Source organism: Hylobates moloch, unplaced genomic scaffold (genome assembly GCF_009828535.3).
Source record: "Hylobates moloch isolate HMO894 unplaced genomic scaffold, HMol_V3 SCAFFOLD_5, whole genome shotgun sequence".
Taxonomy (NCBI): Eukaryota; Metazoa; Chordata; class Mammalia; order Primates; family Hylobatidae; genus Hylobates; species Hylobates moloch.
This window is the reverse complement of record NW_026652280.1, coordinates 66,812,409-66,838,885: the sequence shown is the minus strand read 5'-3', so window position 1 is coordinate 66,838,885 and position 26,477 is coordinate 66,812,409. Positions and strand designations below refer to the sequence as shown.

At 39.7% G+C, this 26,477-nt stretch overlaps 1 protein-coding gene and 1 non-coding gene across 11 annotated transcripts in view; one reads left to right on the top strand and one right to left on the bottom strand.

Annotated features, from left to right (window-relative positions):
* The window catches only part of PTPRM (protein tyrosine phosphatase receptor type M), an 840,314-nt gene that overhangs the window by 366,669 nt on the left and 447,168 nt on the right, over positions 1-26,477 (bottom strand). The gene's annotated exons all lie outside the window — the stretch shown is intronic.
* On the top strand, positions 17,121-17,192 carry TRNAC-GCA (transfer RNA cysteine (anticodon GCA)). The gene has a single exon. It is a non-coding gene; the product is annotated as a tRNA-Cys (tRNA).

Genomic DNA, 26,477 nt, shown 5'->3' with positions numbered 1-26,477 from the left:
TATTCAGATTTTTATATTTGGTACATACTTAATAGTTACACATTTTAGAGAATGCCTCATTTAAATTCTAATGTATTTTAATAAGCAATGAAAAAAAACACTCAGTATATATTTTTTCTTAAATTACCCCTAGTGCTTGATTACTCCTCCACAATCAAAATCATCTTAAATACGAATGATACAAAACAAGACTACAGCCTGAATGTCTAACACAGAGATTTTAGCTGCTTGTTTAAGATGACATACCTAGCTATTCAGTAATCACTTTATAATAACCCCTTTCATTTCCAAATCTACTTAGCCATCAGCCTGCAGTGAGGAAAAAGCTGGCAGCAGTTTTTACAACTGCACATTAGTTTTACATTTCATGACAAGCTAATTCTAGAGAGTTCTAAAGAGAGACAAGCATGGGCCCTTGTGATTTTCTTTCCTTTGCATGAAGGAAACATGTGTCTAGCTGATAAATGAAAGATAAAAGAGTATAGACATATACTTTTCACTTCACCCTTGCGGCAGTGACAGTTTGCCCCATTGCACCCTAGGTGCCACAGTACAGATCTAAGTCAACAAAGAGTAAGTCTGATGACTGTTCATCTGCTTAAGCCAACTCAAGCTCTACTGCGAGGACTTTGAATCCCAACCACAAGTGGACTTAATCATAGTATGGCCAGCTTTTCATAAGAAGTCCTGGTTATAAATGCTGCACAAACACACTGCAGGACATTGCTTACACATCTTATAAGAAAGAAGATATAACCACACTGTAGTAGAAATGACAAATATGCTTGGCCTTTTTTTTTTCTGTCACACATGGTGCATCTCAGTGCAGACTAACTCAAAGTCATGCCTTTAATGATGTCTGTAATTAACTTCAAAGCCCCACCAAATGTCAAGTGTGTGTCTATATACCACCAAGGAGCTGAAAGAGTAGAATGGCTTTCAAGGCACTATTTAATCCAATCTATGATCCACACCTGAGCAATACTTTAAGCTCTTGGCTTATGCTTTTAAGGTTGCTGTGAATTTCACCTGGTAAAATGACAAACCATGGTATCAATCTTCACAGATGTTAGTAGCTCCATCCTTGAGCAAAGCTAGGCACAGATGTTGTTTATAATGTGGTACAGAAATAAATGGGATATGCTATTTCATACATCAGTCTGAAGAAGATGTAGAAGGACGTTCCTGCTATCACTGCATTCTATAGCTGCTGACAAACTGCATTAATTCCAAGTCATTACCACCAACAATGTTAGCTAAATGGAGAATGTGAGACAAGACTTTACTGAACCCAAGTGACAAGACTGCATGGTCACATAAATCTATGCTAAAGAAATGTTATCAATTAATGCTGCATGGCTAAATAGCAGAGTTAATATTTTTTAAATGGAGAGATTCTGATAGGTGTAATCAACTTGAGCCAAGGAATATAGGATGAAATCAATTTTAGCAAGTTCACTCTCAAATGCAGAAACTGATAAATCAACAACATTCTCCAGATCAACTGGTGAAATAAACTTTGAACTCCTCAGTGCATCAAGGTCCAGAATGAACAGAAATAGCTCTCTCATCAAACAATTATATGTTTACTGTTTTAAATATCTGACAAGGCACAATAGAACACAGATGTGAAAATTTAAAAACTTGAGATTAAAAGGTAACAAACGACAAGAAACTCACTTGTAGTTTTTTACTGAACTTTTTCTAGTTCCTCACATAAAAATGCATGTCACTATTTACAAACAAATCTGTGATTCTGTTCTTTAAATCTTACCGCTTTCAATGACCTTGAACTATACCTTATTCCTTTAACTTCAAATCAGCTTCGATTCGACACATAACTTTAATAATTGCACCCATACCATGAGCCCAATGCAACCTTACACTTTGTCATACCCAACCATCCTATGGGAAGCAGGATTAGTGCCCCTGGACCTGGGTAATCACCCAAATAGAAAAATAATTCTCAATGGGAAGATGACTAGAATGAGAGTGAGAACAACAGGCTTCATGCTTGGCTGCACATATCAAGCATAGATATGTGGTAGACACTCTAAGAAAGCATGCCAGCCAGAACTTCTTTACCCTCCACACACTCAAACACAACACACCCAGAAATCTTCACATGGGATGCATCTAATCCTCTACTTCTGGGGAAATCAACGCTGAAAGGCTTCATTTCTTCCATCTCATAAAATGACTACTTCTTTGGTAAAGCCAAGAATAAAAAACATTTGAAATGTCTAACCCTAACTTGTTCTATTGGTTTACAATATGCTGTTTGCAATATATCTGAAACGGTTTTTGTTTTCTTAATTGGGGTTTTCAATTATTTCTGAGCAGGGCCCAGGTATCCATGGATATAAAAAGGTCCTTCTCATAATTTTAAAGGTTCAAGAACTTCTCCAGCCTTATCTACATGGCCTGTCACCTCTAAAAATCTTCTATCCTGGAAAATAATAAATAGGGATCTATAATTTTAGTTAGACATGGGAAATAACTGCAAGAGATCTACTGTACAACATGATGACTGTAGTTAATGACAATGTATTCTATACTTGAAAATCACTGGGAGAGTAGATTTTAAGTATTCTCAGTACAAAAAAAAATGATGTATGAGAGGTGATGCATATTATTTTGCTTAACGTAGCCATTCCACAATGTACACACATTTCAAAGCATGTTTTATACCATATATATGTAATTTTTGTCAATTTAAAAATGTTTAAAAGAAATAAAACGAAAAATATGGATCTTAGCAGGTATCAAATACCACATTTTAAATAATAAAGATAATCTCTACCATTTTCTGAATACTTATTATGGAATCAAACAGTATTGTAAACTGGTATACTTGAGTATTTTTAAGAAAAACAAGTATAAAAGGAATGATTCTAAAATAACATTAAAACTTTGTGGAAGTATTAAGATGAAGATGGATCTCCTTTAATTTTCATTAAAAAACAAATCTGAACAAGTATTATATTGTTGAGGAGAGAAATACAGTAATCTGTAAAGGTTCCTACAACTTTTTATGAAGCTTCATTTTCTTATGCATGGTTTATATGCACATAAAATAATATATAAGATTTAACAGGTATTTGCTGTTCTGACAACTGCATTTTATTAACTTTCAAAGGCTGGTTTCTAGATAATAAATCTGGTATATTCTAATAATGCAAGTATTAAAAATCTCTTACAGAATTAGGAATTTGGTAATTACTTCTGAGTTGCATAAAATCATAAAATGTATCAGGTTTTCTCTAATATAATTCTGGCAAAAAAAACCCCTGAAAATAGTTCCAGTTATTTACTAATATTCAGACCAATTCAAGACGTTGCAAAGGCACGCTTTACTATGGATTATGCTCCTAGAACTAACTCTAACAAATATCCCAATTCTGGCTATGTGCATACTTCAATCACGTTGCAGTTTCCAGAATTAAAACTGGGGGTAGGTGGTAAGACAGAGACTTGCATAACAACAATCAAGAGGCTGACTAAAGGGCTGCTGGAAATACTACAAACACTGTGACTATAAGACGATTGGAAATATGGCTATATGCTAAAGACCCAAAAAGCTGGCCAGGCACAGTGGCTCACACCTGTAATCCCAGCACTTTGAAAGTCCGAGGTGGGTGAATCACTTCAGGCTAGGAGTTGGAGATGAGCCTGGCCAACAAGGTGAAACCCGTCTCTACTAAAAATACAAAAATTAGCCAGGCATGGTGGTACACACTTGTAATTCCAGGTACTTGGGAGGCTGAGGCACAAGAATCACTTGAACCCAGGAAGTGGAGGTTGCAGTGAGCTGAGATTGCACCACTGCACTCCAGTTTGGACGACAGAGTGAGACTCTGTCTCAAATAACACCAAAAACCCACGAAAGCTGGGTTTTTAAAACTGCACAGGTTCCTGTCTTCCTCCTACCCTCTCCACTGTTTCTCACTAAAACCAATGAAAATATGATTAATACGACAATTAATTTTGTTCTAAATTCCAGAGATCAAGTCCATTTCAGGGGTAAATCTGAAGATACCAGGGTTAGAGCACAGTCCAGTGGAAGACAGAGATAGCCACATTTAGAATGTCTCTATTCTAAAAGATTCACAAGTAGTATTTGGGGAGAAATCTTCATTCATTCAATAAATAATAATTGAATAAGCACCATAAGTTAAGAGGTGATATAAACATGAAAAGACAAGAAGCTCAGAGTCTATTACAGCAGTCAAACATAAATAATTTTAATATACCATAAGAACTGCAAAAGTAGAACCGTGTTCAAGGTCAATCAGTGACACATAAAGAAGAGGAAAACACCAAAATTATGAGATAAACGTCACTGATCAGGAGCTAACATACGACACTACGGCTCCCACCTCTGCACCCTTCCACATGCTTTTTGGGTGTGTGTATTTCTTACTAGTCCATCACGATCTCAGACCTTGTCTTCTGCAGATTAGCAGAGTTCTACCACCCAATCCACAGTCAGCCTTTAGAGAGCACCCCAGAATTAAGGGAATTAACTCACTTAAGATTTTACAAATCAGAATTGGACTGAAAAAAAAAATAATCAGAGGATTGGAAACTAAAAGATTTGTGAAGCTAGGATATTAGAGAAAGTATACTTACAGGAATTCAGACTGTTTTATTGATATATACATTCGACTCATTTCTCAAAATGAGCAATTTAGTACCTCAAGAGAAATGGGTATTTTCAGTAACTGCAGTTAACTAAATATAGGCTTCTCACACTTAAGATGTTGAATCAGCAACAGAAGGACAGTATGCTGTCTCATTAATTAAATAGTAAAATCACGTTTAAAAAGGAAAGGGAGACTTTTCAAACATCTAAAGAAGCCATTATCTGAAGCAGAAAATATTTTTCCTCACAAGCACATTTCTGAGCGCCTGGAAATTAGTAAAGACATAAGAAATTTATTTCCTGTAAAGTACATGAGAAAAAGATGTGATAATTGTAACTAATGAAGGCATTAAGTGTGAGGAGAGGCTACAAAGCTACTATAAGAAAAAGCACAGGGATTTTGAAGAAACCTTTATCTAGTCTGAGAAGACAGCCCTAAAAATAGACTTTTCTCCTTATCTTACATGTTTTATTCAACTTCATATATTACTTATAAACAACACCAGATCATTCTGTCCAGATCATTCATTTCTGGCTGAGAGACTCATTCGCTTAGGGAATGATTTCTTTCATAAAAGAAGGAGCCCATGGCCAGGCGCAGTGGCTCACGACTGTAATCCCAGCACTTTGGGAGGCCGAGGCGGGCAGATCACAAGGTCAGGAGATCGAGACCATCCTGGCTAACACGGTGAAACCCCGTCTCTACTAAATATACAAAAAATTAGCCGGGCGTGGTTGCAGGCGCCTGTAGTCCCAGCTACTCGGGAGGCTGAGGCAGGAGAATGGCGTGAACCCGGGAGGCGGAACTTGCAGTGAGCCAAGACAGCACCACTGCACTCTGGCCTGGGAGAAAGAGCAAGACTCCTTCTCAAAAAAAAAAAAAAAAAAAAAAGAAGGAGCCCATAATCCCAGTTCAGAAGCAGAGGAAGTTCATTAAGCATAAACCTTAGGACTGATAAACACCCAGTAAACAGCAACTTTCCTGCATTTAAAATTTATGCCACTGTAGACATGAGAAAAACTGTATTTACATAATCAGTTGTAAATACGGCCATCTTTGAGCCACAACAACACATACCCAATTTGGATATACCCACATCACATGTGCACTCAAGTGAAGCACCCAAATTAAGTCTTCAGTGTTGCAGGAGCTCAGGTAACAGGGGAGGAAATGGTGCAGAGGTCAGAGAGTGCCTAAGAGATTCACCTGGTTCTGCAAACTGGTCTTAAATCTAACCATGGTTAACAACATGTCTGAGAAAGTATAACTTTTAATCTGTGTACAGCTGAGTGCCCACACATTACATTCTGTCCGCAAAAATTCATTGTGTGCTGCAGTGAAAATAATAAAGTCACTTGGGAACAAAGTACTTTCCATTTACCATTTTTGCACCTTAGCCAATCCTCCTCCCTTGAGGAACTTATATAGCTAGAGAAACTGAGTAGAAAAAGGTCTTCTACCTACAGCCTGGGTTCCCACTGTTTTAGTGTTAAAAAGGAATGAAGGACAATTTAGTACAACTACTTACCCAATGCATTAGCCCCTCTATAAAAATCTCCAAAAGGTTACTTTGCCTTCTGTCTCAGCGTGCATTGCCTTGGGGCAGTAGATGCTGTTTGGGACAAATCAGAGTGTAGAACATTTTCTATTGTGCCAGAACAGCCTCCATGAACCAACTCATTTTTCCTTTGAAACCAAACACAATAATTTTTATCCTTCTGTTCCCCGGAGTTACCCAGACGCATGTGAGGAGCTATCATGATCCCCCAACTCTTCCTTTCTCACAGGAAACACCACCAGGTGATGCAACCTCCAGCATGATGTGGCTACTCAGCCTGAAACTATCCTTTTTTGTTGTATTTCAATAATATTTGGAGTGTTTACTCCATTTTGGCACCTCATTCTTACTAAGGCATAGGTGCTCTAAGATACTCAGTAAGGTGTACACTGAGGCATAATAAATATGTCAGTATTATAAAATCATTTCAAGTAGCTTATTTCCTTATTCACCTTGAACCTCAGTTTTTAAAAAACAGGGTTGTTAAAAAATAATCGAGATACAAAATACTGTGCATATTTAATGTATACAATGTGATGAATTTGGATATATCCACGTACCCCTGTACCACAATCAAGGTAATAAACATGTCTGTCATCTCCGAAAGTTTCCTTGTACCCCTCCAGTTTATTTCTTTTGTGGAGAGAACATGTAACATGGGATCTGCCCTCTTTTTATAGGTACAGTCGGCCCTCCATATCTGCAATTTCTGCATCTGCGGATTCAACCAACCTCGGTCTGAAAATATTGGGGAAAAAAAACAATAAAAATAATACAAATAAAAAATAATATAGTATAAGAACTATTTACATAGTATTTACATTGTATTGGGTATTATAAACAATCTAGAGATGGCTTAAAGACTATGGGAGGGTGTGCACATGGCACACCACTTTATATCAGGGACTTGAGTAGCTGCAGATTTTGGTGTCCTGGTGGGGAGGAGGGGGGAAGTCTTGGAACTAATCCCCCATGGATACTGAGGGATGATTATACTTTTTCTGCATGACTTGCAGGTTATTTTTCTTCACAGATAAAATAAATCTAAGAATTAAACTTTTTGTTCAATTTAGCTGAAATTTCCAAGCCAGATTTTGAAGGTGCAGCCTGGTTTCTCATTGCTGCTTATAATAAAATGGAAGTGGAAAAGAGACGAACTGAAAAGGAAACTATTAAGCCAAAGACATCAGCACTTGATAGTTTGGAAGATTCTCGGCTATCCAGATTGCAAAGGATATTAAAATTAGGCTGTCCACTGTGGGGAAAGGTGCTCTGGAGAGAGGGTCAAGGGAATGGCTGGACAGCCGTTTGCTAAGGGGATTATGTGTGTGACTCATGGATCCAATCAGCCATGTCAGCAGAAGCCAGGAATAAGAATGGGGTTATCCTCGAAAATTCCATGGAGGCCTCTCTTGTCTAATGATCTGGATCCTCTAACATACACAGGAGACCCACTAGGCTTATGAAAATGTTGTATCAGCACAAACACTACCAGCTTGGACAGAATGAGGACAGAGACAGGATGAGATGAAGGAAGGCTGTTAGACTTCTGGAATTCTACAGGAAGAAAACAGGCTGATAGAGCTACTTGGCTGAAAATATATACTATTGTTCAAGGAAAAGGAAAACAATCCCTAGGGGAGAGCCTTGAGCCCAGAAGCAGAAGCCGGCAGAACTGTGAGCCCAGAGTGGAGCACTGGACCACAGAGTATTATTCTTAGGCTCTGAAATATAATGGAGTTTGATCTGCTGGATTTCAAACTAGCTTGGGTCTTGTGGCCCCTTTATTCCTTCCAGTTTCTCCTTTGTGGAATGAGAATGTCTATCCTATGCTTGTCCCATCACTGTATTTTAGAAGCAGATCACTTGTTTTTTAGTTTCACAGGTCTACAGATGAATGGAGATTTTGCCCACAGATGGATCACACCCAGAGGCTCAGCCATATCTGATTCAGATGATTTAGATGATGAAACTTGGTACTGTTGAGCTGAAGATATTTAAATGGGATTTTGGACTTAGATTTGACACTATAGTGGGTTGAGAATTTTAGAGATGTTGGGATAGGGTACACATGGGATGGAGGACCATGTTTTGGGGTCAGAGGGTGGGCTGAGTAGTGGTTCCCCAAAAGATAAGTCTGTGTCTCAAAACCTGTGAATGTGACCTAGTTAGGAAAAAAAAAAAAAACTTTACACATGTAATTAATGTAAAGATCTAGAGACGAAGAGATCATCCTAGATTACATGGGTTGACCTTAAATCCAATAATCTGCACCTTTCTGGAGACACACAAGGGAGATTTGAAAACCAAATGAAGTGAAGGCCACATGAAGATGGAGGCAGAGACTGGAGTGATGAAACCATGAACCAGCATGTGGCAAGAACCACCAGAAGCTAGAAGAAGCAAGGAATGGAATCTCCTCTAAAGCTTCTGAAAAGAGCACGGCCCTGCCAACACCTTGATTTCAGACTTCTGCAGGCTGTGTGAGAATAAATTTCTGTTGCCTTAAGTTAGAAAGTTCGTGTTAGGAAGTTAGAAATTTGTTACAATAACTACTAAAAGGTTATCAGTCCATAATACAGGTACTATCATTTAAAAACAAACTTTTCGATTTGATAGACGTTAACAAATCTATACAGTGATGCCCCATAGAATGGTATTTTGGTCAATGACGAACTGTATATAAGACAGTGGCCCCATAAGATTACAATACCACATTTTTACTGTACCTTTTCTACACAAATATTTACCATTGTGTTACAGTTGCCTGCAGTATTCAGTATAGTCACGTGCTGTGCAGGTTTGTAGCCTAGGAGCAATGGGCCACACCATATATCCTGGGTGTGTAGTTGGCTCTACCATCTAGGTTTGTGTCTGTGCACTCTACAATGTTTGCACAACCATGAAATGGTGAAAGACACATTCTCAGAGTATATCCTTATTGTTGAGTGACACATGACTGTATAGTGTCTATACATATAGTGTATAGTCAGTATACATATAGTGTATGTACAGTAGTTACATCTGTGCTTAGAGCTGGTACTGACTTTTAAAATATGTTTAATAGGTATTTTTATCTCTATTTTCACAAATTGCCTGTTATAATCCTTTGCCCAGTTTTATATTATAGTATTCATTTTTTAATTGATTTTTTAAGACCCCATAATAGACTGAAGTTATTTTTACTTCAAATTTTAAGTTTTTTCTCTAGGCTGTCATTTGTCCTTCTCTTTTAAAAATATTTTTTGTATAAATAGATGTAAAACTATGTAGTCAAATTCATCAATCTTTTATTTAATGGTTTTGAATTTTGAGATCATACTGAGAAGAATCTCAGGCTTTTCAATGCTCAAAACTACAAAAAATATTTGCCTGTCCTTTTTTTTAGTACTTCCAAGGCTTCATCTATTTCAGTTAAACCTTAATCTCTATGGGGTTAAACCTTAACCTATAGGAGGTTAATCTAACTGTATATTTTTTTCCAAATGATAACTCTGCTTCCCCAAACCAGTTAGTAAATAACTCATTTCTGGTTACCTATGTATGAAATGCTGCTTTTATAAATTTAATATGCTTGTATTTTCTATTTTTATCCTACTGAGCTATAACATATTTAAATATATGATGGGGCAAATCATCCTCTCCTGAATGCTTCTGTTTCAATTTATTTTTTATTAGTTTCACATGCCCATAATTCTCCAAATAAACTTTAAAAATATTTTGCAAGTCTTCATAATTCTTGTTGGGATTTTAATTGAAATTATATTAAATTTGTAGATTACTCTTGGGAGAACTGACATCTCTAAAATATAAAGGCTTCCTCCATTTGTTGTAGTATTTCTATTTAGATTTTATCCTAGGTATTGTAGACTCTTTATTGATGCTGTAAATGAAATCTTAATTACATTTTCTATGAAGATTATAGGAAAGCTAGGAATAGTAGTGGAAACAACAATAAGAGGAAATATTATGTTGGACTGTGTAACAGGTAGTATTATGAAATTTTATATATAATAATTTATTTCATATGCATAACAATCCCCATTTTTACACATGAGGAAACTGAGGCACAAATATAGACTTGCCCAAGTTTGCATAACTGATAGTAGGGCCAGAATTAGAATCTAAGCAATGTGGCTCCAGAGTTAGTGGTTTTTATATATGTTACTTTGTAACTATGTATTTGCTGGACTCTTGTAACAGTTTTAATTGATTTTCAGTGGATTCTTCTACATTTTCCAGGAAGAGAATACTATGAACAACAACAACTAATAATTTTGTCCCCTTTTTTCAACATTATTTTTCCCCTTATTTATTGAATAGGCAAATAGTTCCCTAATACTCAATAACTGTGCATCCTTTCTATTGTAAGACACTGATGGTCACTGTATTTGGCAAGTGTTTTGCATGTGATCAATGTGTCTTCAGTTGTTTATCCCTTGCTCCTTCTCTCTTCTTGGCTAACTCAGGCCTTCATCATTTTCACCAACTCCTGAATGAGGCCAAGCTTGACTGGCCTAGAAAAGACTGCTGATTTGCTTGGGTTCAGCAACTTCCAAATTAAATCACAGCACTCTATTACAGCACCCATCATATCTCCACACATCTGCTGGACACTTGGCAGAGTCCCTTTGAGTGGGGTGGTGTGGCTACCTCTTACTCCTCTGCCTACTGTTTTCTCCTTTCAGACTCTATAGTGCTGCAAACATGCCTTCATTTTAACTCTATCTCAATGTCTTTCTGTAATTCATTCACTTAAGGTGCACGAGAAAGATACATTTTTGCCCTGTTTTTTTTTGCAGAACTAGCTTTCTGTCCAGACTGCTTTGTTTCTGCCATTTTCATTAATTCCACACATAGTGCATCCGACAGAATTACTGCTGTGTTTGTTGACAGGCCCCTCTGGCCTCCAAATATCAAATGCATGATGTCCCTATCAAACTTGACACCTGTTTTTCATTCCCAGACATTGATTTTCCACCCACTAGCCAACATATTTCATAGAAAAAGCTGTTAGCACTATCTGCAAAGTATTGATTGCAGCAACACTGAAATCTCTACCTGAAAATTTACAGCCTTAATTTCCAGTAGGTTATATCAGTTATCTTCAAGTGGGTGAAGATTTAAGAGTGTGATCAGCATGTGCTAACTAAAGTGTTTACTACCGAATAGCCTATACAACATGAAACTTACACCGAAATTGCAAAGACAGAAATAAATATTAAGTAATTGCTTAAGTTTCTCAAAGATCAAATGAATGGGCAACTGTTTTCCAAGGAGGGAGTAAAATACAAACAAGCGCACACTCTTCCAAAAATGGAGAAAAAGATCCAAAGTACAAAGAAAACACAAGTATTCAAGGTTGAAATTTAGGAAAATTTTGGGTACTACACAGGCATTTTATTCTACCATTAACGGTAGAAACTCATCTTTTGTGAGATTTTATGACACAGAATTTGTGATTTTTTATATAAAACATATATAAAGAATCTTTCTAAAGTTTAATAACTATCTCATTCATCAATCAACATACTGAGGACCTACTGTGTACCTGTCACCGTATTAAGAATCTCAGTTGAATCGCCTCATGTTGTCTTTGGATTACCTGTAAAGTTGATGCTACTTCACATACATTTTGAGAGAAGACACCTCATTTGTGGGATTCCATCTGTGCTCTACACAGAACAGACAAAAAGTTTTCAATAATCGCATTGAAAGAACTTAATATTTCAAAATGTTTTATACTAAAATAGACAGATGAACTTCAAAATAAGCCCAAGGTCCCCAGGCTATTACTATCGGACTAAGACGAGCTAAGAAATGCCACTAACACAGTCACTTTGACATAGTATTCCTTATGCGTGGTTTTGAGCAAATTCTCACACTGACAGACCATGATGAGGGAAGAACTATTGGACACTCCCTTGAAGTCATGTTGAGAAACCACTGTTTCAGGGCCTAGGCTTTCAAATCACTTTCCACTCCATTCTGCCTACAGCAACAATTACTTGTTACCCAGGTTAAGGCATCAAACTACGTTCGGTGCTGCTGGGAAAATTAAAGATGTATAAGGTACAACTTTTATGCTCAAAAAGTGTCTTCTTTTTTGGTGGGCATGAATGTAATCTACATGGACTATGTGAATAAAGATGGCATATGATGTCCACACTGTATTGTACAAAGCATATGCAGTATCTTCCTTGAAGGTTCTGAGAAGAGAGACATAACACAGATTGGCATTGACTTGTGTGCGCTTTTTAAAGATGGTGGCACCTGTGCTCTTGCTTAAAGGAATGGATTGGTCTGTGCTGTTCACTTCGCAGGGAAAAAGAAGGAACACATCTGGGCAAGGATAACATCACTAGCAAAAGGCTGCGGTGCACAGAATGCAACTGGATCACAGGGCCGAGGCATGCAGACAGGCCACCTCAGCCACACGGATGGTCAGATTACACAGGGGGCAGGAAAGTTTCAATCTCATCCTGTGGACATTGGGAAGACATCAGGAGGAAAACACTCAATTCAGCCAGTATTTTCTGCAGGCTCACTGTGTGCCAGGCACTATACTGATGCTGGAGATACTAAACTGAATAAGTGTATAAGACAGAATCTCTACTCTCGAGGAGCTCACATTGGTGGGGAAGACTGACATGTAAACTGCTGAGAATGACAGATGTTTATCAGGACAGTGATAGAGGCATATACAAGATACAAAAGAGTACATAGAGGGAAGGAAGGAATTCTTAGTAGGGATGTGGGGGGATGGTGGCAGGGAGCCAGTGCAGGATGGTTTCCCAAAAGAGGTGACACTCCAGCTAAGACTAGAAGAGTAGACAGAAAGTGGCCAAGCAAGCATGAGGAGAGGGCACTCCAGGCAGGTCAGATGTGGGGGAGGGGCACTCCAGGCAGGACAGGTGTTGGGCAGGGGCACTGATGGCAGGACAGGTGTGGGGGAGGGGTACTCCGGGCAGGACAGGTGTGGGGGAGGCACTCCAGGCAGGACAGCTGGGGGAGGGGTGCTCCAGGCACGACAGGTGTGGAGGAGGGACACTCCAGGCAGGACAGGTATGGGGAAGGGGCACTGATGGCAGGACAGGTGTGGGGAGGCACTGCAGGCAGGACAGGTGGGGGAGGGGCACTCCAGGCAGGACAGGTGTGGAGGAGAGGCACTCCAGGCAGGACAGGTATGAGGGAGGGAACTCCAGGCAGGCAGGTATGTCAGGGTGGTCAAACTGACCTTGAGGTGAGAGAACCCATATGAATGAACCAGACAGGAAGTTACCGCAGCCTCCATGTAGGATATACAGGCAGTAAGCCATTGCATAGGGAAGGCCCAGCCCTGGTGTTGGTGAGAAAGAGAATGAAAGACCTACACATTCATTTCCTGAGGGATTCAGTGGGATTAGAATGCTCTACAAGTAAAAATCAAGGAGTATAAATTAAAAGTCATTGACCTTGCCAACATTTGAGATGTTATTGCCAATATTAAAGGGCACAGTGGTGAAGGAGACACTGTCATGACTACATTCCTGATCTTCTTTGCACTTCATCTTCGTCGTCGTGCTCTCTTGGTAAATGCTATTGTTATTCAGCCAGCTGATGTGCTAGCAAGGCAGAAATGCGCTCTTCTTTTACCCAGACTACTACAATGACCCCCTAACTCCAGTGTCTGATACAGTAAGTATTTAATAAATATTAGCTTAAATAATGAATAATTTATTGATTAAGGCCACTGCTAAGTGGGGCTCTGGGAGGCAGCATAGAAAGTATTACACATATGGTTTACACATATCGTTTTAATGGGCAAGTTCTGGACAACAGTTCATACTGAAAATGCCCATGAATTTAAAACATGCTGAAGGTGCTATCTCTAAATATAAAAATACACATATTGCATCTACATTTATTTAATAAATTTTCCGGGAGTGAGACTAAGGGTCCAAGCATTATGCTAGTATCCACTTGATCCTCTCCAGAAAGAAAAATCAGGTTATCAGATTAGGGATCTACATACCTAAGAATGATCATCAGGATGGATAATCAGACTGGAAGGTGTTTAGAAAGCAACAATGGGCTGGGCACGGTGGTGCACACCTGTATTCCCAGCACTTTGGGAGACCAAGGTGGGAGGATCACTTGTGGCCAGGAGTTCAAGACCAGTCTGGCCAACATGGCGAAACCCCATCTCTACTAAAAGTAAAAAATTAGCCTGGTGTGGTGGTACGTGGCAGTAATCCCAGCTACTTGGGAAGCTGAAGCAGGAGAATGGCTTGAGCCCGGGAGGCGGAGGTTGTTGTGAACTCAGATTGTTATCACTGCACTCTAGCCTGGGTGACAGAGCGAGACCCTGTCTCAAAAAAAACAAAAAAAAAAGAAAGAAACAATGAACGGCCATGTGCATAAAGACAACCAACCAGGGGACAGTGATAGGAGATAACAGAGAAGGGATGGGGTAGACAGAGGCGTGGAGAAGAGACAGAAGACAGGGGTTGGGGCTAGAGATGGAAGAAATCGCTAACAGATGAAAAGTGACCCAGTGATAAATTCTACTTCTTTATTTGCAATTTTTTAAAAATATAAGACTTGTCTTTGTATCTAGTCAATCGTTTTTCTAAAACCGCAGTAAATTGATAGTTTTTCACTTGGCTCTTCTTTATCTAATCTTCAATACTAATTCAGAAATTATGCTCTTCTCTTAAAATCAACTTTTAAAGGCTAAGGGTCTTCCTGTTCTACGTTGGTTTGTTATTTTGCCACGTGGGAAGTCTCTTTAACATCTGACTGATAAACAAGTACTTTTATACACATATATATTTGGCTATGCAATATGTTAGCAGAAATGGGCAGAATCTGATTAAGTAGAAATCTCAAATGACTTATGAAGGCTATTACCCTACAAGTGTACACACTTCCATATAAAATAGATTCTAGGAGGAATGTAAAATCCTAATCACTCTCATATGCTAAAGCAGCAAAGACTTCTATTATTTTAAGGGATACGTTTCTCATTCTGGAATAAGAATTAAATATCAGGCCATCTCACTAAGTAAAAATTGAATGCAACAAGGATCATGAAATAATTGTCAAACTTATTTATGTTAAGATAATAAAAAGATTGAATTATATATCACTGAAATCCTGAAAGGCTAATCCTTAAGTGCATAAATCAAGACTTAATTAACTTTTACAGTATTTTATAGTTCTTCATTAGAAGTGAATTTTGTTTTATGATGAAGGAATGAGTATTTTCAAACTTGGGGAAATGCTCTTTATTTCATACACACAATACAGAAGAATATAAGCCAGTAAAAATGGATATCTGTGTCCTAATAAATATTAATAACTTGGGTATCCAATATCTATATTTTAAAGATTCTTTGACAGATTAAAATGGTTTATGAATATATCACTAGCTCCAGAAGTTAATGCCCTATTGTACAAGACCACACCAAATGAGTCATCTGTTTTTAAAAAATGACAAGCTTTGTTCTATTTTAAGCATTATTATTATTTTTTTTGAGATGGAGTCTCACTCTGTCGCCCAGGCTGGAGTGCCGTGGCCTGATCTTGGCTCACTGAAACCTCCACTTCCCGGGTTAAAGTGATTCTCCTGCCTCAGCCTCCCGAGTAGCTGGGACTACAGGCATGTGCCACCACACCTGGCTAATTTTTTGTATTTTTAGTAGAGATGGGGTTTCACCATGTTGGCCAGGCTGGTCTTGAACTCCTGACCTCAAGTGATCCACCCACCTTGGCCTACGAAAGTGTTGGGATTACAAGCGTGAGCCATAGGGCCTGGCTTAAGCATATTAATGTTTGCAAATATGATAATAACTGAAATACTGTTGAAATAATATACTACATACTAGGATTCAGCATGAAGTAAACAAAATTGCTATTATTGTTCAACACACTTCTCTTGAGACTCTTAATACTGTGATTTTTATCCCAATTTCTTTTTTTTTTTTGAACTCTTAATGTTATTTTACATTAAAAAAATTTATTTTTGTCTCCAAGTGTGCTGTTTCTTCCCTGAGATTGGAGGAAGGAGCCAGCTGTACTCTTGGCTTCTCTTCCCCCTGGAGAGGAGGTGAGACGAGAAAGGGCTTCTCGGGCCTATGCCCTTGCACTCCATACCAACCAGTGCCAGCTTTGAAAGGTGAGGCTTCAGTTCTCCCCTGCCAGTGGGATAAGAAGGAGCCACAGTATTCAACCTCAATAAAACACTTCCCCAGCTATCAGCAGGACCGCAGGGTCAGAGCTGGCTATTGTTTCCATCAAGAACAGAGCAGAGGCCAAGCTCTGTGGTATACATGTGTAATCCCAGCACTTTAGGAGGCTGAAGTGAGGCCGAGACGGGAGCATTGCTTGAGCTCAGGCAGTTGGATCACTTGAAACCAGCCTGGGCAACATGCCAAAACCCTGTCTTTACAAAACACACACACACTCTCTATACATAGAGAGAGAGACTCTCACTCTTAGCCCAGGCTGGAGTACAGTGGTGTGATCTCAGCTCACTGCAACCTCCACCTCCAGGGTTCAAGCAATTCTCCTGCCTCAGCCTCCCTAGTACCTGGGACCACAGGTGCCTGCCACCACGCCCAGCCAATTTTTTTGTATTTTTAGCAGAGACGGGGCTTCGCCACGTTGGTCAGGCTGGTCTCAAACTCCTGACCTCACCTTGGCCTCCCAAAGTGCTGGGACTACAGGCATGAGCCACCGCGCCCAGCACAGGTTGTCATTTTCAAGTGTTCCCTTTCAGTTTATTGGTGGCCAAGGGAAAAGCCAAAGCAGATGATGGATAATTAAGAAGGTGGGGCTTTAGAACACAAAGCTTGCCAGAACTCTAGCGTGGGTGGAACTTGATTGTACTGAGTCACTATAAGTGGACAAGGAAGGAGCACCTGATAGGTGAAGGGGGTATAGCTCAGCGGTAGAGCATTTGACTGCAGATCAAGAGGTCCCCGGTTCAAATCCGGGTGCCCCCTTCCCGGATGTTTTCTCATTTAGAAGTAAATACTGTCAGCTACAGTGTCACCAGAAAAGATAAAGGAATTTTCAACTTGCTCTTGGGCTAATAAAATTGTTCCTCCCACATTCCAGCTGAGCATTTGGACAAAAAGCCCCTTTAGGACCTCCGTTGTCTTCCATTAAGACCAAGTACCTGAGGAGATTCTAAATCTATGAGTAAGTCTGAGAGCTGTGAACACAATTTGGCCATCGGGTGTGTAATGGAGTATATATAAAAATGTTCCTTCAACAAATACTTTTGAAAAGCTCCCTTGAATTAAAACATGAAAGAAGGGCCAGGCGCAGTGGCTCACGCCTATAATCCCAGCACTTTAGGAGGCCGAGGTGGGTGGATCACTTGAGTTCAGGAGTTCAAGACCAGCCTGAACCACGTGGCAAAACCCCGTCTCTACTAAAAACACAAAAATTAGCCAGGCATGATAGTGCGCGCCTGCAATCCCCGCCACTTGGGAGGCTGAGGCAGGAGAATCTCCCGAACCCAGGAGGTGGAGGCTGCAGTGAGCCAAGCTCATGTCACTGCACTCCAGCCAGGGTGACAGAGAGAGTCTGTCTCAAAAAAAAAAAAAAACCTCTTTGATGACATCCTTTGCCATGGTCTTTAACGCTATGCAACCGCAACTAACCACTTTATGGGGTTTTCTCTTTGTCAGTTTTACAGCGGCCCACCCTTTACCCTAGTTTCTTGTCATCAACCTTAATTAGGGTGATCTGGTGTTCAGCACCAAGGGTCTTCACCAGCCACATAGGCAGGCTCATCACAGTTGGGGGCAGCACACAAGGATGGGCCCAGAGCTTGTCTAAGGCTTTGGCAGCTTCTCGAATTCCACGTGCTAGGCCATCGTGGATGAGGGCAGCCTTTGGGACCTTTTGTAAAGCAGTATTAAGGTCCATGACACCTCCAGCAGTGATGCCTTCCTGGGCCATGGCGGTGGGTTAGCGAGGAAGCTGATTCTTTTTTTTTTTTTTTTTAAAGTACAAACAAAAAGATGTATATCAAACATATTAGGAAGGTTGCATATGGGAAGACGAGGAATAGAAATAGGAGGTGGGAATTAAAGAAAATAAATGAGACAGGGACTTTGTATGGATCAATGATAATAACTCAATCCTCTATTTGACAAGTAAGAAGAAGAAGGAAGAGGAAGAAAAAGAGAGTGGGATAAAGGATCAGAAAGGGAGGAAAAGAGAAAAAATTAGAGTATGACTCCAGGGTAGACCTGTTTTGTTGTCGCTTGGTTGGTTGGTTGATTTGTCTGTTGTATTTTTCATATGTTTCACCATGTTGGCCAGGCTGGTCTCGAACTCCTAGCCTCAAGTGATCAACCCACCTCGGCCTCCCAGAGTACTGGGACTACAGGCGTAAGCCACCACGTCCAGCCCCCACATTGCTTCTGGCCTCTGTGGTAGACCTCCCAGACGGGGTGGCCGGGCAGAGGCGCTCCCCACATACCAGACGGGGCAGCCAGGCAGAGGCACTCCTCACTTCCCAGAAGGGGCGGCCGGGCAGAGACGCTCCTCACTTCCTAGACGGGGTGGCAGCCGGGCAGAGGGGCTCCTCACTTCCCGGATGGGGCAGCTGGGCAGAGGCGCTCCTCACTTCCCAGACGGGGCGGCCGGGCAGAGGCGCTCCTCACTTCCCAGACGGGGCGGCCGGGCAGAGGCGCTCCTCACTTCCCAGACGGGGCGGCCGGGCAGAGGCGCTCCTCATGTCCCAGAAGGGGCGGCCGCGCAGAGGCGCTCCTCACGTCCCAGAAGGGGCGGCTGCCCAATTTCTTGTAGTTAACATGTTCTTCTGTTGCTACGGGTGTCATTTTAATTCCTTCATACCATTCAACTTAGAACTTCTGGCCCATGTCAAAGGATTCATGGCCTTGGATATGTCTATGCAAATGGAAAAGAAGCTGGTGTTTGATACCACCTGCTTCCACTTCTCTAAATTTATCCCTGATTACCAGGATGTTCTCAGACTTTCCATGGAGGCATAAAAGTCTTATGAACTCAACCCAGAGGTAAGCTGAGAAGTCCCGCCTCTGAATACAAAATAAATTATCTTCAACCCTGCACTTTGATCTAAAGGTGCCTTGCATTTCAGCCTAGCAATTTGTCTAAGGAGTTTTGAGTAGGTGAGAATACATTTAGTCTTTGGGCTTTGAGCTCTTGCTTAAATCTTTGTCTTGATAAATCTTGTGAATGCTCAAGTACACTGGGGCTTCACACACATTCACTGAAAAAGCACCTTTCTCCTTCTGCTCTCCCTGGAAAATCTCTGACACAGGCGTTTACCTGTGCAGCACACATAACTGAAGTTCTCAGGGAGTAGACAGGAAGAGCTTCATGATAGACAACTAAATATTAAAAAGAAATCCTTGGAGTTTTTACCTTAAAGCTCAGTCCTATCTCCTCTCACTCCTCCCATCTTCAAATCCTTGTTTTTATCCAGAATGGTTTAATTACTTTTGTTCCCTTGAAAATCTTTGACCTCAGGTTTTAGGTCAAGATATTTTTCTAAACAAAGTTCTCTCCCTAATATGGTACCAGCTGTTGAAATAATTCATTTCTTATGTTTCTGCTACTATAAATACTTCATGTTATATAAAATACAGATATAAAAAATAAACACACCAAACATAATTGTTAAATGAATCAACAAACACCTTCCTTGAGTGTATTCACACCTTTTACCAGAAGGTTTAAAGACAAGACATTGAGTAACACAAAGAAGAAACTTCTCCTGGCACCTAATCAGGCAGATTTTTAAGAGAGATGCAAGGCCCCAGTGGTCTTCTCCATCCCCCCAGTCATAACCTTTATGTCTCTATTTGACAAAAGAAGAGCAGCTGGAATGTCCAAACGTTTTCAGACCAGAGTTAATCAGTTTTTCTCATCTTCAAAATGTATGGTCACTTAAGTCAGCTCTTTTCAAACATGTAGACCAAAGTATCACTTTGGTCTAAGTGGAGAGAAACTAGAGAGGCCTGGGGTTGCTCTATTGAGCAACTTGCAGCAAACGTGGTATTTCTCTGAAGACCCAAACTTTTATCTAAAAAAATGCACATTTTGGGTCATGTTCCATTAAAATACGTCTAATATAAAAAGAGTACTGCACATTATTTAGCCCTGATTAAAACTGCTCTTCTAGGAAGGCACCACTTCTACTGCATAGTTCTGCATATAAAGTAAGATTTGGGCCAGGTGCAGTCACTCATGCTTGTAATCCCAGCACTTCGGGAGGCCAAGGCAGGAGGATCACTTGAGGCTGAAGCAGGAGGATGGGTTGAGTCCAGGAGTTCCAGATAAGCCTGGGCAACATGGTGAAACACCATCTCTCCTAAAACAACACAAATTAGCCAGAAGTGGTGGCATGCATCTGTAGTACCAGCTACTTGGGGGGCTGAGGTGGAAGGATCGCCTGAGTCTCAGAAGTCAAGGTTGCACTGAGCCAAGATCACGCCATTGCACTCCAGCCTGGTTGACAAAGCAAGACCCTGTCTCAGTAAAAAAAAAAAAAAAAAAAAAGAGAAAAAAAATGATTTGGGTTTCCAAATCTTTGGAATTTGGTGTGAAAAGTGCAGTCTTATGTAAGAGAGAGATTTGCTGAAACATGGACAATTTAAGGCTCTGAACTGCAAAATGGTCACCTATAAGTTGAGTGCCCATATATCCTGGTTTGAAATGGGTTAAGCATGTTGTCCTGGCATCACTGTTACTAGCCCAAAGCACCTTTGTTCAGATGACAAATTACATGGTTACCTTGCCAACAAGCCATGAAACTGCCACTATATTCTCAATTCACAGTTCTCTTTGACAGAAACACCCACAGCCATGGGGCAGTAAGAATGACAGCCAAAACTGTGAACAATCGATCAGGCCCCAAGAGAAACTAATGATGGAGATCAACCAAATGATATGGCTGTCAGAAATGTGACATCTAAATTTTCAGTTACTTGAAATAAAGGAAAAAAAAATCAACTAACAATGCTTAAATCAATAAATAAGACTACTAATACTAAAAGAAGCAGAAATTAAAGAAATAAAAACAGAGCTCACCTCATACCAGATATTAAAAATCATTTCTGTCCTCATAATACACAGATCAGTGTGGGATTTCCTAAGAGAAAGTATAGCACCTTCCGTGTTTTCTGTCCCTATGGACCTATGATACCAACCTAAAGGCATACATGTAGCCCATGAAAAACAAGTACATAATAATTTGAAGCAGTTACGTGAGTAATTAGCACTCCTTCTGTTGGTTAAAACACATATTTAAAAATGACTCATTAAAGACAGAATAAATCCAAAGCCAGAAAATGGTTCACTCATAGGAGGGGTGTATCTGTGTGTGCGTGTGTCTTCTGATAATTTACCATTTAAATTGGCAAAGAATTATTATTTACATTGTACATTATCCATAGCAATTTTTAAAACGTTCAGTTCCAGTTGGCTTCTATAACGTTTTTAAAAAAGTTTTCCTGTGCTTGAAAATGATGAGCTCTCGAAAATTGCCTAAAACTGAGCTTTTTCATTTAACATTTTAAGACTCCTCTCACATTACTTAAGTCTAATTCTCAGGAAGAACAATAGAACACTCTAAAACTATTTGTGTACCAATTGGCTGCAATGAACTTTAAAGAGCAAGTTTAGTAAGTTATTGAGATAAAACACTTTATGCCAAGTTATGAATGCAAACTTACACCACTTAAAATGAAAACTATATCCAGTATTATCCTAAGTTAAATACACGTAAGATGACCAATATGGTCTTTTTTTGAAACAAATCAGCCTATATATCTCTCTTCCACATTGGTACATGGTATCAGCAACCCCTGCTCCTGAGAACGTACAAGAACTTTATACAAGTACTTTATTATTATATTACCAAGGATTAATGTCCTCTCTAAATTCACTTGACTGAACTTTTAGTCTCTTTCATTAGTTTGTCCATCTCTTCCCAGCTATCAGCCCTTTTCCTTCCTGACTTTTCCCCCCTAGCTGGGGTAGTCTGGCTTATCCCATCCACGATCCTCACTGTCACTTACAATGCCCTGGCCCTTGTCCTTCCATCGCCTCCACAACGTGGACCCCACATTCCTATATTAGAGGGCTAACCTTACATTGTGACTTCTGGCTCCCATGTCAAAGACTTTGTAAACCACTGGGTGACTGAATAAAGAGGACGTTGCTACATCAGATTGATGATATCCAGTCTTCCTGGGGCTGAGGTGTCCTTGGAAAGCTTCCACTTCTCTTCTGCCCTCTCCCACTTCCTCAGAAGCTTGTCCAGTTGCTATTCCAAATGTTTGCCAAACATTTAAAAATCTGACATCCATAGCACTTAATCACTGCCCAGTAAACGTTAGGCATTTAAATATCTTTAAGTGAATGACAGAGTGACTTCTTACATATTCAGGAATTTGAAGTCATTGATAAGGACAGGCCTTATTCTGTATTGCTGCAAAGGGAACATGTGCACCTTGGAGGAAGCTACAGACGGACCTAGATCAATAGGAGCGCAGTTAGGAGCTGCCCAGCCGTCACTAACTTTACAAGGCAAGCACTTCCTAACCATACGCATGATTTAATAATGGTGGGTGGAGACCTGTTACGGTTTCTGTCTAGGTGACTGTGTCTGAGTGATCTTCAGAGGTCCCTTCAACATTCAGATTTATAACTGTGCCAGGAGCTATGAAATGATAAGGATTATATACAAACAGTAATGAGCAAAAATTAAGTGTAGCAGAAAAGACTTAGAATAGCAAGCTTTCCAAGCTTCCATGCCTTCTCTGCCCAGAGCACCCTAAATAGCTCAGTGCTCTTACTCGTGTGGGTGTAGCAGGTAAAAGAAGTATCAAGAGCAACACAAGCGCCATATGATGGCTTCAGGTGTTTTTGGTAAATTCACAGTGAGTCTTTTGAACTGATCCTCTCTTCTACAGAAGTAAATCCCGGAGATTATTTAAAGTGTCCCTGACCCTGGGACAGCCCTCAGAGAGAAGAAAAAAGGAAGGGAGGCAGAGACATGGGGGTGGGGGGCAGAGAGAACTGGCTTAAGATAGGCTTCCATGTCCTAGACCAGTCCTCCCTATGAGGCAGGCCTGTATTCTTTTCTTTTTTTCATTATTGAATTTTATTTTTATTTTCAAATATAACACCACAAAGTACAAATTTTATTCCACAAATCTATAAATGTATGAGCTCATAAAATTAATAGAAGTTATATTTTATCTGAAAATATCTACTGATTAGTCTTAATTTACTGAGATGTTAGAACAAAATTAGGCCAGCCATGGTGGCTCATGCCTATAGTCCCAGCATTTTGAGAGGCTGAGATAGGAGGATTGCTTGAGCCTAGGAGTTCAAGACCAGCCTGGGCAACACAGTGAGACCCCATCTCCACCAAAATAGACTGGATAAAGAAAATGTGGTACAAATACACCGTGGAATACTCTGCAGCCATAAAAAAGAATGAGATCATGTCCTTTGAGGGGTGAAGATGGAAGCCAGCATCCTCAGCAAACACACACAGGAACAGAAAACCAAACACAGCATGTTCAAACTCATAAGTGGGAGTTGAACAATGAGAACACATGGACACAGGGAGGGGAACAACACACACCAGGGCCTTTCGAGGGGTGGGGAGCAAGAGGAGGGAGAGCATTAGGACAAATACCTAATGCATGAGGGGCTTAAAACCTAGATGACGGGTTGATAGGTGCAGCAAACCACCATGGCACATGTATATGTAGGTAACAAACTTGCACACTCTGCACATGTATCCCGGAACTTAAAGTAAAATTTATATATATATATATATATGTGTGTGTGTGTGTGTCTTTTATGCTTAAGCGCAAATCACTTGGTTTCTGTTACTTGGAATCAAAAAAGCTTAACTAATACACCACAGCACCTGTAGGACTGTTTGAAGTCACCATATCATATCAACACATGCCTGGCTCAGAAAGGCTTGTTGCCAAGTACACAGAGTATTTTCCAACATAATTTTCTAACACAGCACATAGCAGGTCAGTCAACAGGTACTGCTACTTAGAAGACCCTAGGCTCTAAAACCTTTTCTTGAGGTCCTTCTGACAGGTGTTTCCAACCAGAATCCCAGGCATTTATCATCAGAGTTTATGTAGTTACAACCAAGTCCCATTATTGCACTGGAAACAAAAGGCTTGGAATGTGCCACTGGAACTGTGTCTGGGAAACTTTGGTGAATTACAAGTGCAGGGGCTTTACAAATCCGAGTCTCACACAGAACTACACTAAACAGTACTTCACTGAGCACATTCAGGTTCTGTGCTCACCTCTGCTGCACAGAAACAACATGCAAAAATGGGTGTTGACTGTGTTAGATGACTGGCACTTTTTTTTCTCTTTCATTATCACCAGTGAACAAAATTGTCAAACAATTGTGGGAGAAAAAACTCGGAAAGAACAGTGTGCAGCACACAACAGTGTGCAACACAATCTAACCACATGATTGGGCTGTAAAGGCACCAAGCCAGTACTGAGAGACCAGGAAGTGAGGCAGCTGATTAAGCAGAGACACCCGAAACACTCCAGTAGCTAGGAGAATATTTTATGTTTAAAGAGATTTTTAAAAATTCTCATGGGTGTATAAACCCTTTGAAAGGTATTTTCACCTTGCTAAAACCTCATTTGAAAAACAATTTGGAGCATTGCAGAAGTCTTAGACTTTTTTTCTCCTCTCAAATTTTAAACAGTCACAGGACTAGGAAAATTCTTCTTGACCACATGCATTATCCTTCAGACACAGTGTGCAGAAATACTGAAAACGCTGTGCCTGGACTCTCTCTCCTTCTTTACCCATACTGACCTGCGAGTCCACAAACACTGAGCATCCACTGCCATAATTCAAAGTAAATGAATGGTTATTTGGACAGAGCACTGCGGATGACCTCTGCCACATGCAGGAAAAAAAGATGGGGGTGAGAGTGCAGTTTTATTTAAGTGGAAAGTAATAAGCACAAATACTTCAGATACTTTTTGTCACAACTAATTCGATAAAAATAGCTAAGAAGCATTAATGCAAACAGTTAATGATAAATGACTGATTCATATATACTAACAGGCATCATCAAGCCGTCTCCTTGGCAATACGACTTTGTAAGTGTCAATTCTTGCTATCCTAAGATTATCAAAAAGAAGTAAAAAGGCCCCCTTTTTAAAATTTAATGACCAACTTTCTCAGGAGGATCTTTTCCTAAGTTACTCTGGGTTGGCAGGGATTTAATGCATGAGAACCCAAGAGCATTGGGTTAAATTTATAAATTAAATACATTAAATTTATAAACAAGTATATTATAAATAAATATTATTTATATTATATTATAAATTAATATTAGTTTATAATTATTAAAATGATTATTAAAATAAATATGTTTATAAATTACATATTTATGTTTACAATGAACTTCAAGTGCATTTTACAAAGGTAAAGCACCACCCCTAATCCTCCTTGTTTAATTCCAGATAGTAAACAAAGGATAAGAAATAAGAGGTGGATATAATTGAAGGGTTTACATTAAAAAAAAAAAAAAACAAAAACAGAAAAGAAAGAAAAGAAGTAGGAGGAAAATTAAAAATGTTTACTTTTCCACTGCTGCATAGTTTTAAAAAATACTGAACAAAGACTAGAGAGATGGTGATATTATAAGAAATAATTACCAAATTAGAAATATGACCAACAAATCCTAAGGTCTATCACGCCATTTTGTCAATTGTGTAGAAGAACACTGCTTTTTACATAAGTTCCCACAAGGGCCAAAACAAAAAGAGAAATTTAGGTAGAATTTTCTGACTGTGAATGAATTAATTTACCTCATTTAATTCTTACGAGTTCGAGTAATGTATGTTATCAGTACTTACAGATAAAACAAATTCGTCAAATTAAGTAACTGCCCAAAGTCATTCAAATAATGAGTGACAAAGTCACTCCCAAAGTCACCCCTTCCCCCTTCAGTGACCTACGGGACTGACACTGCACAACAGAATCTCAATGTGGTCTTCTGTGCAGAAGGCAGCAAACTGATGACACTATCTATATAGAAGGTTTTGCTGCTGTTCTTTTTATTTGGTGCTTTTCTAAGAAGTCCAAAGCCTGTCACAGATATTACCTTATTAATCTTTACCATTTATCTGGGTATACTGGTTTTGGATGTTATTACTGTCGTTATTATGGATGGGAAAATTAACCTGAGCATAAATGTCAGCAAGTG